The sequence below is a fragment of the Tachypleus tridentatus genome, unplaced genomic scaffold (genome assembly GCF_004210375.1).
Source record: "Tachypleus tridentatus isolate NWPU-2018 unplaced genomic scaffold, ASM421037v1 Hic_cluster_1, whole genome shotgun sequence".
Taxonomy (NCBI): Eukaryota; Metazoa; Arthropoda; class Merostomata; order Xiphosura; family Limulidae; genus Tachypleus; species Tachypleus tridentatus.
This window is the reverse complement of record NW_027467777.1, coordinates 23,877,361-23,888,368: the sequence shown is the minus strand read 5'-3', so window position 1 is coordinate 23,888,368 and position 11,008 is coordinate 23,877,361.

Genomic DNA, 11,008 nt, shown 5'->3' with positions numbered 1-11,008 from the left:
AATGTAGGTGTTTTGATGTTAGTCCTGTAGAATATAGTAATGTTAATGTAGGTGTTTTGATGTTAGACCTGTAGAATATAGTAATGTTAATGTAGGTGTTTTGATGTTAGTCCTGTAGAATATAGTAATGTTAATGTAGGTGTTTTGATGTCAGACCTGTAGAATATAGTAATGTTAATGTAGGTGTTTTGATGTTAGACCTGTAGAATATAGTAATGTTAATGTAGGTGTTTTGATGTCAGACCTGTAGAATATAGTAATGTTAATGTAGGTGTTTTGATGTTAGTCCTGTAGAATATAGTAATGTTAATGTAGGTGTTTTGATGTCAGACCTGTAGAATATAGTAATGTTAATGTAGGTGTTTTGATGTTAGTCCTGTAGAATATAGTAATGTTAATGTAGGTGTTTTGATGTTAGACCTGTAGAATATAGTAATGTTAATGTAGGTGTTTTGATGTTAGTCCTGTAGAATATAGTAATGTTAATGTAGGTGTTTTGATGTTAGTCCTGTAGAATATAGTAATGTTAATGTAGGTGTTTTGATGTTAGACCTGTAGAATATAGTAATGTTAATGTAGGTGTTTTGATGTTAGTCCTGTAGAATATAGTAATGTTAATGAAGATGTTTTGATGTTAGACCTGTAGAATATAGTAATGTTAATGTAGGTGTTTTGATGTTAGACCTGTAGAATATAGTAATGTTAATGTAGGTGTTTTGATGTTAGTCCTGTAGAATATAGTAATGTTAATGTAGGTGTTTTGATGTTAGTCCTGTAGAATATAGTAATGTTAATGTAGGTGTTTTGATGTTAGACCTGTAGAATATAGTAATGTTAATGTAGGTGTTTTGATGTTAGTCCTGTAGAATATAGTAATGTTAATGTAGGTGTTTTGATGTTAGACCTGTAGAATATAGTAATGTTAATGTAGGTGTTTTGATGTTAGTCCTGTAGAATATAGTAATGTTAATGTAGGTGTTTTGATGTTAGTCCTGTAGAATATAGTAATGTTAATGTAGGTGTTTTGATGTTAGTCCTGTAGAATATAGTAATGTTAATGTAGGTGTTTTGATGTTAGACCTGTAGAATATAGTAATGTTAATGTAGGTGTTTTGATGTTAGTCCTGTAGAATATAGTAATGTTAATGTAGGTGTTTTGATGTTAGTCCTGTAGAATATAGTAATGTTAATGTAGGTGTTTTGATGTTAGTCCTGTAGAATATAGTAATGTTAATGTAGGTGTTTTGATGTTAGTCCTGTAGAATATAGTAATGTTAATGTAGGTGTTTTGATGTAGACCTGTAGAATATAGTAATGTTAATGTAGGTGTTTTGATGTTAGTCCTGTAGAATATAGTAATGTTAATGTAGGTGTTTTGATGTTAGTCCTGTAGAATATAGTAATGTTAATGTAGGTGTTTTGATGTTAGACCTGTAGAATATAGTAATGTTAATGTAGGTGTTTTGATGTCAGACCTGTAGAATATAGTAATGTTAATGTAGGTGTTTTGATGTTAGTCCTGTAGAATATAGTAATGTTAATGTAGGTGTTTTGATGTTAGTCCTGTAGAATATAGTAATGTTAATGTAGGTGTTTTGATGTTAGACCTGTAGAATATAGTAATGTTAATGTAGGTGTTTTGATGTCAGACCTGTAGAATATAGTAATGTTAATGTAGGTGTTTTGATGTTAGTCCTGTAGAATATAGTAATGTTAATGTAGGTGTTTTGATGTCAGTCCTGTAGAATATAGTAATGTTAATGTAGGTGTTTTGATGTTAGTCCTGTAGAATATAGTAATGTTAATGTAGGTGTTTTGATGTCAGACCTGTAGAATATAGTAATGTTAATGTAGGTGTTTTGATGTTAGACCTGTAGAATATAGTAATGTTAATGTAGGTGTTTTGATGTTAGACCTGTAGAATATAGTAATGTTAATGTAGGTGTTTTGATGTTAGTCCTGTAGAATATAGTAATGTTAATGTAGGTGTTTTGATGTTAGACCTGTAGAATATAGTAATGTTAATGTAGGTGTTTTGATGTTAGACCTGTAGAATATAGTAATGTTAATGTAGGTGTTTTGATGTTAGTCCTGTAGAATATAGTAATGTTAATGTAGGTGTTTTGATGTTAGACCTGTAGAATATAGTAATGTTAATGTAGGTGTTTTGATGTTAGTCCTGTAGAATATAGTAATGTTAATGTAGGTGTTTTGATGTTAGACCTGTAGAATATAGTAATGTTAATGTAGGTGTTTTGATGTTAGTCCTGTAGAATATAGTAATGTTAATGTAGGTGTTTTGATGTTAGACCTGTAGAATATAGTAATGTTAATGTAGGTGTTTTGATGTTAGACCTGTAGAATATAGTAATGTTAATGTAGGTGTTTTGATGTTAGTCCTGTAGAATATAGTAATGTTAATGTAGGTGTTTTGATGTTAGACCTGTAGAATATAGTAATGTTAATGTAGGTGTTTTGATGTTAGTCCTGTAGAATATAGTAATGTTAATGTAGGTGTTTTGATGTCAGACCTGTAGAATATAGTAATGTTAATGTAGGTGTTTTGATGTTAGTCCTGTAGAATATAGTAATGTTAATGTAGGTGTTTTGATGTTAGACCTGTAGAATATAGTAATGTTAATGTAGGTGTTTTGATGTTAGTCCTGTAGAATATAGTAATGTTAATGTAGGTGTTTTGATGTTAGACCTGTAGAATATAGTAATGTTAATGTAGGTGTTTTGATGTTAGACCTGTAGAATATAGTAATGTTAATGTAGGTGTTTTGATGTTAGTCCTGTAGAATATAGTAATGTTAATGTAGGTGTTTTGATGTTAGTCCTGTAGAATATAGTAATGTTAATGTAGGTGTTTTGATGTTAGAGACCTGTAGAATATAGTAATGTTAATGTAGGTGTTTTGATGTTAGTCCTGTAGAATATAGTAATAGTTTTAATGTTAATGTAGGTGTTTTGATGTCAGACCTGTAGAATATAGTAATGTTAATGTAGGTGTTTTGATGTTAGTCCTGTAGAATATAGTAATGTTAATGTAGGTGTTTTGATGTTAGTCCTGTAGAATATAGTAATGTTAATGTAGGTGTTTTGATGTAGACCTGTAGAATATAGTAATGTTAATGTAGGTGTTTTGATGTTAGACCTGTAGAATATAGTAATGTTAATGTAGGTGTTTTGATGTTAGTCCTGTAGAATATAGTAATGTTAATAGGTAGGTGTTTTGATGTTAGTCCTGTAGAATATAGTAATGTTAATGTAGGTGTTTTGATGTTAGTCCTGTAGAATATAGTAATGTTAATGTAGGTGTTTTGATGTAATAGAATATAGTAATGTTAATGTAGGTGTTTTGATGTCAGACCTGTAGAATATAGTAATGTTAATGTAGGTGTTTTGATGTTAGTCCTGTAGAATATAGTAATGTTAATGTAGGTGTTTTGATGTTAGTCCTGTAGAATATAGTAATGTTAATGTAGGTGTTTTGATGTTAGACCTGTAGAATATAGTAATGTTAATGTAGGTGTTTTGATGTTAGACCTGTAGAATATAGTAATGTTAATGTAGGTGTTTTGATGTTGAGTCCTGTAGAATATAGTAATGTTAATGTAGGTGTTTTGATGTTAGACCTGTAGAATATAGTAATGTTAATGTAGGTGTTTTGATGTTAGTCCTGTAGAATATAGTAATGTTAATGTAGGTGTTTTGATGTTAGACCTGTAGAATATAGTAATGTTAATGTAGGTGTTTTGATGTTAGTCAGACCTGTAGAATATAGTAATGTTAATGTAGGTGTTTTGATGTTAGACCTGTAGAATATAGTAATGTTAATGTAGGTGTTTTGATGTTAGTCCTGTAGAATATAGTAATGTTAATGTAGGTGTTTTGATGTCAGACCTGTAGAATATAGTAATGTTAATGTAGGTGTTTTGATGTTAGACCTGTAGAATATAGTAATGTTAATGTAGGTGTTTTGATGTTAGACCTGTAGAATATAGTAATGTTAATGTAGTAATGTGTTTTGATGTCAGACCTGTAGAATATAGTAATGTTAATGTAGGTGTTTTGATGATTCAGTCCTGTAGAATATAGTATGTTAATGTAGGTGTTTTGATGTTAGTCCTGTAGAATATAGTAATGTTAATGTAGGTGTTTTGATGTTAGTCCTGTAGAATATAGTAATGTTAATGTAGGTGTTTTGATGTTAGACCTGTAGAATATAGTAATGTTAATGTAGGTGTTTTGATGTTAGACCTGTAGAATATAGTAATGTTAATGTAGGTGTTTTGATGTTAGACCTGTAGAATATAGTAATGTTAATGTATAGTAATGTTAATGTAGGTGTTTTGATGTTAGTCCTGTAGAATATAGTAATGTTAATGTAGGTGTTTTGATGTTAGTCCCTGTAGAATATAGTAATGTTAATGTAGGTGTTTTGATGTTAGTCCTGTAGAATATAGTAATGTTAATGTAGGTGTTTTGATGTCAGACCTGTAGAATATAGTAATGTTAATGTAGGTGTTTTGATGTTAGTCCTGTAGAATATAGTAATGTTAATGTAGGTGTTTTGATGTTAGACCTGTAGAATATAGTAATGTTAATGTAGGTGTTTTGATGTTAGTCCTGTAGAATATAGTAATGTTAATGTAGGTGTTTTGATGTTAGTCCTGTAGAATATAGTAATGTTAATGTAGGTGTTTTGATGTTAGTCCTGTAGAATATAGTAATGTTAATGTAGGTGTTTTGATGTCAGACCTGTAGAATATAGTAATGTTAATGTAGGTGTTTTGATGTTAGTCCTGTAGAATATAGTAATGTTAATGTAGGTGTTTTGATGTTAGTCCTGTAGAATATAGTAATGTTAATGTAGGTGTTTTGATGTTAGTCCTGTAGAATATAGTAATGTTAATGTAGGTGTTTTGATGTTAGTCCTGTAGAATATAGTAATGTTAATGTAGGTGTTTTGATGTTAGTCCTGTAGAATATAGTAATGTTAATGTAGGTGTTTTGATGTTAGACCTGTAGAATATAGTAAGAATAGGTGTTTTAGTAATGTTAATGTAGGTGTTTTGATGTTAGTCCTGTAGAATATAGTAATGTTAATGTAGGTGTTTTGATGTCAGACCTGTAGAATATAGTAATGTTAATGTAGGTGTTTTGATGTTCAGACCTGTAGAATATAGTAATGTTAATGTAGGTGTTTTGATGTTAGACCTGTAGAATATAGTAATGTTAATGTAGGTGTTTTGATGTCAGACCTGTAGAATATAGAATGTTAATAGGTGTAATGAATTATGTTAATGTAGGTGTTTTGATGTTAGACCTGTAGAATATAGTAATGTTAATGTAGGTGTTTTGATGTTAGTCCTGTAGAATATAGTAATGTTAATGTAGGTGTTTTGATGTTAGACCTGTAGAATATAGTAATGTTAATGTAGGTGTTTTGATGTTAGTCCTGTAGAATATAGTAATGTTAATGTAGGTGTTTTGATGTCAGACCTGTAGAATATAGTAATGTTAATGTAGGTGTTTTGATGTTAGACCTGTAGAATATAGTAATGTTAATGTAGGTGTTTTGATGTGTAGACCTGTAGAATATAGTAATGTTAATGTAGGTGTTTTGATGTTAGACCTGTAGAATATAGTAATGTTAATGTAGGTGTTTTGATGTTAGACCTGTAGAATATAGTAATGTTAATGTAGGTGTTTTGATGTTAGACCTGTAGAATATAGTAATGTTAATGTAGGTGTTTTGATGTTAGACCTGTAGAATATAGTAATGTTAATGTAGGTGTTTTGATGTTAGACCTGTAGAATATAGTAATGTTAATGTAGGTGTTTTGATGTTAGTCCTGTAGAATATAGTAATGTTAATGTAGGTGTTTTGATGTCAGACCTGTAGAATATAGTAATGTTAATGTAGGTGTTTTGATGTTAGTCCTGTAGAATATAGTAATGTTAATGTAGGTGTTTTGATGTTAGACCTGTAGAATATAGTAATGTTAATGTAGGTGTTTTGATGTTAGACCTGTAGAATATAGTAATGTTAATGTAGGTGTTTTGATGTTAGACCTGTAGAATATAGTAATGTTAATGTAGGTGTTTTGATGTCAGACCTGTAGAATATAGTAATGTTAATGTAGGTGTTTTGATGTTAGTCCTGTAGAATATAGTAATGTTAATGTAGGTGTTTTGATGTAGACCTGTAGAATATAGTAATGTTAATGTAGGTGTTTTGATGTTAGACCTGTAGAATATAGTAATGTTAATGTAGGTGTTTTGATGTTGAGTCAGACCTGTAGAATATAGTAATGTTAATGTAGGTGTTTTGATGTTAGTCCTGTAGAATATAGTAATGTTAATGTAGGTGTTTTGATGTTAGACCTGTAGAATATAGTAATGTTAATGTAGGTGTTTTGATGTTAGACCTGTAGAATATAGTAATGTTAATGTAGGTGTTTTGATGTCAGACCTGTAGAATATAGTAATGTTAATGTAGGTGTTTTGATGTTAGTCCTGTAGAATATAGTAATGTTAATGTAGGTGTTTTGATGTTAGTCCTGTAGAATATAGTAATGTTAATGTAGGTGTTTTGATGTTAGACCTGTAGAATATAGTAATGTTAATGTAGGTGTTTTGATGTCAGACCTGTAGAATATAGTAATGTTAATGTAGGTGTTTTGATGTTAGACCTGTAGAATATAGTAATGTTAATGTAGGTGTTTTGATGTTAGTCCTGTAGAATATAGTAATGTTAATGTAGGTGTTTTGATGTTAGTCCTGTAGAATATAGTAATGTTAATGTAGATGTTTTGATGTTAGACCTGTAGAATAAAGTAATGTTAATGTAGGTGTTTTGATGTTAGTCCTGTAGAATATAGTAATGTTAATGTAGGTGTTTTGATGTTAGACCTGTAGAATATAGTAATGTTAATGTAGGTGTTTTGATGTTAGACCTGTAGAATATAGTAATGTTAATGTAGGTGTTTTGATGTTAGTCCTGTAGAATATAGTAATGTTATGTTAATGTAGGTGTTTTGATGTTAGTCCTGTAGAATATAGTAATGTTAATGTAGGTGTTTTGATGTTAGACCTGTAGAATATAGTAATGTTAATGTAGGTGTTTTGATGTTAGACCTGTAGAATATAGTAATGTTAATGTAGGTGTTTTGATGTTAGTCCTGTAGAATATAGTAATGTTAATGTAGGTGTTTTGATGTTAGTAGAATATAGTAATGTAGGTGTTTTGATGTCAGACCTGTAGAATATAGTAATGTTAATGTAGGTGTTTTGATGTTAGACCTGTTTTAATGTAGTAGAATATAGTAATTTAATGTAGGTGTTTTGATGTTAGTCCTGTAGAATATAGTAATGTTAATGTAGGTGTTTTGATGTTAGTCCTGTAGAATATAGTAATGTTAATGTAGGTGTTTTGATGTTAGTCCTGTAGAATATAGTAATGTTAATGTAGGTGTTTTGATGTTAGTCCTGTAGAATATAGTAATGTTAATGTAGGTGTTTTGATGTCAGACCTGTAGAATATAGTAATGTTAATGTAGGTGTTTTGATGTTAGTCCTGTAGAATATAGTAATGTTAATGTAGGTGTTTTGATGTTAGTCCTGTAGAATATAGTAATGTTAATGTAGGTGTTTTGATGTTAGTCCTGTAGAATATAGTAATGTTAATGTAGGTGTTTTGATGTTAGACCTGTAGAATATAGTAATGTTAATGTAGGTGTTTTGATGTTGATGACCTGTAGAATATAGTAATGTTAATGTAGGTGTTTTGATGTTAGACCTGTAGAATATAGTAATGTTAATGTAGGTGTTTTGATGTTAGTCCTGTAGAATATAGTAATGTTAATGTAGGTGTTTTGATGTTAGACCTGTAGAATATAGTAATGTTAATGTAGGTGTTTTGATGTTAGACCTGTAGAATATAGTAATGTTAATGTAGGTGTTTTGATGTTAGACCTGTAGAATATAGTAATGTTAATGTAGGTGTTTTGAATCCTGTAGAATATAGTATGTTAATGTAGGTGTTTTGATGTCAGACCTGTAGAATATAGTAATGTTAATGTAGGTGTTTTGATGTTAGTCCTGTAGAATATAGAATGTTAATGTAGGTGTTTTGAATGTAGTAATGTTAATGTAGGTGTTTTGATGTCAGACCTGTAGAATATAGTAATGTTAATGTAGGTGTTTTGATGTTAGTCCTGTAGAATATAGTAATGTTAATGTAGGTGTTTTGATGTTAGACCTGTAGAATATAGTAATGTTAATGTAGGTGTTTTGATGTTAGACCTGTAGAATATAGTAATGTTAATGTAGTAGTGTTTTGAGGTGTTTTGATGTCAGACCTGTAGAATATAGTAATGTTAATGTAGGTGTTTTGATGTTAGTCCTGTAGAATATAGTAATGTTAATGTAGGTGTTTTGATGTTAGACCTGTAGAATATAGTAATGTTAATGTAGGTGTTTTGATGTTAGACCTGTAGAATATAGTAATGTTAATGTAGGTGTTTTGATGTTAGTCCTGTAGAATATAGTAATGTTAATGTAGATGTTTTGATGTTAGACCTGTAGAATATAGTAATGTTAATGTAGGTGTTTTGATGTTAGTCCTGTAGAATATAGTAATGTTAATGTAGGTGTTTTGATGTCAGACCTGTAGAATATAGTAATGTTAATGTAGGTGTTTTGATGTTAGTCCTGTAGAATATAGTAATGTTAATGTAGGTGTTTTGATGTCAGACCTGTAGAATATAGTAATGTTAATGTAGGTGTTTTGATGTTAGACCTGTAGAATATAGTAATGTTAATGTAGGTGTTTTGATGTTAGTCCTGTAGAATATAGTAATGTTAATGTAGGTGTTTTGATGTTAGACCTGTAGAATATAGTAATGTTAATGTAGGTGTTTTGATGTTAGACCTGTAGAATATAGTAATGTTAATGTAGGTGTTTTGATGTTAGTCCTGTAGAATATAGTAATGTTAATGTAGGTGTTTTGATGTTAGTCCTGTAGAATATAGTAATGTTAATGTAGGTGTTTTGATGTTAGTCCTGTAGAATATAGTAATGTTAATGTAGGTGTTTTGATGTTAGACCTGTAGAATATAGTAATGTTAATGTAGGTGTTTTGATGTTAGTCCTGTAGAATATAGTAATGTTAATGTAGGTGTTTTGATGTTAGACCTGTAGAATATAGTAATGTTAATGTAGGTGTTTTGATGTTAGTCCTGTAGAATATAGTAATGTTAATGTAGGTGTTTTGATGTTAGTCCTGTAGAATATAGTAATGTTAATGTAGGTGTTTTGATGTTAGACCTGTAGAATATAGTAATGTTAATGTAGGTGTTTTGATGTTAGACCTGTAGAATATAGTAATGTTAATGTAGGTGTTTTGATGTTAGACCTGTAGAATATAGTGATGTTAATGTAGATGTTTTGATGTCAGACCTGTAGAATATAGTAATGTTAATGTAGGTGTTTTGATGTTAGTCCTGTAGAATATATAGTAATGTTAATGTAGGTGTTTTGATGTTAGTCCTGTAAGAATATAGTAATGTTAATGTAAGAATTATTTTGATGTTGTAGAATATAGTAATGTTAATGTAGGTGTTTTGATGTTAGACCTGTAGAATATAGTAATGTTAATGTAGGTGTTTTGATGTTAGTCCTGTAGAATATAGTAATGTTAATGTAGGTGTTTTGATGTTAGTCCCTGTAGAATATAGTAATGTTAATGTAGGTGTTTTGATGTTAGACCTGTAGAATATAGTAATGTTAATGTAGGTGTTTTGATGTCAGACCTGTAGAATATAGTAATGTTAATGTAGGTGTTTTGATGTTAGTCCTGTAGAATATAGTAATGTTAATGTAGGTGTTTTGATGTTAGTCCTGTAGAATATAGTAATGTTAATGTAGGTGTTTTGATGTTAGTCCTGTAGAATATAGTAATGTTAATGTAGGTGTTTTGATGTTAGTCCTGTAGAATATAGTAATGTTAATGTAGGTGTTTTGATGTTAGTCCTGTAGAATATAGTAATGTTAATGTAGGTGTTTTGATGTCAGACCTGTAGAATATAGTAATGTTAATGTAGGTGTTTTGATGTTAGACCCAGTAGAATATAGTAATGTTAATGTAGGTGTTTTGATGTTCAGACCTGTAGAATATAGTAATGTTAATGTAGGTGTTTTGATGTTAGTCCTGTAGTAAGAATATAGTAATGTTAATGTAGGTGTTTTGATGTCAGACCTGTAGAATATAGTAATGTTAATGTAGGTGTTTTGATGTTAGTCCTGTAGAATATAGTAATGTTAATGTAGGTGTTTTGATGTTAGTCCTGTAGAATATAGTAATGTTAATGTAGGTGTTTTGATGTTAGACCTGTAGAATATAGTAATGTTAATGTAGGTGTTTTGATGTTAGTCCTGTAGAATATAGTAATGTTAATGTAGGTGTTTTGATGTCAGACCTGTAGAATATAGTAATGTTAATGTAGGTGTTTTGATGTTAGACCTGTAGAATATAGTAATGTTAATGTAGGTGTTTTGATGTTAGTCCTGTAGAATATAGTAATGTTAATGTAGGTGTTTTGATGTCAGACCTGTAGAATATAGTAATGTTAATGTAGGTGTTTTGATGTTAGTCCTGTAGAATATAGTAATGTTAATGTAGGTGTTTTGATGTTAGTCCTGTAGAATATAGTAATGTTAATGTAGGTGTTTTGATGTTAGTCCTGTAGAATATAGTAATGTTAATGTAGGTGTTTTGATGTTAGTCCCTGTAGAATATAGAATGTTAAGTAATGTTAATGTAGGTAATGTTTTTGATGTTAGTCCTGTAGAATATAGTAATGTTAATGTAGGTGTTTTGATGTTAGTCCCTGTAGAATATAGTAATGTTAATGTAGGTGTTTTGATGTCAGACCTGTAGAATATAGTAATGTTAATGTAGGTGTTTTGATGTCAGACCTGTAGAATATAGTAATGTTA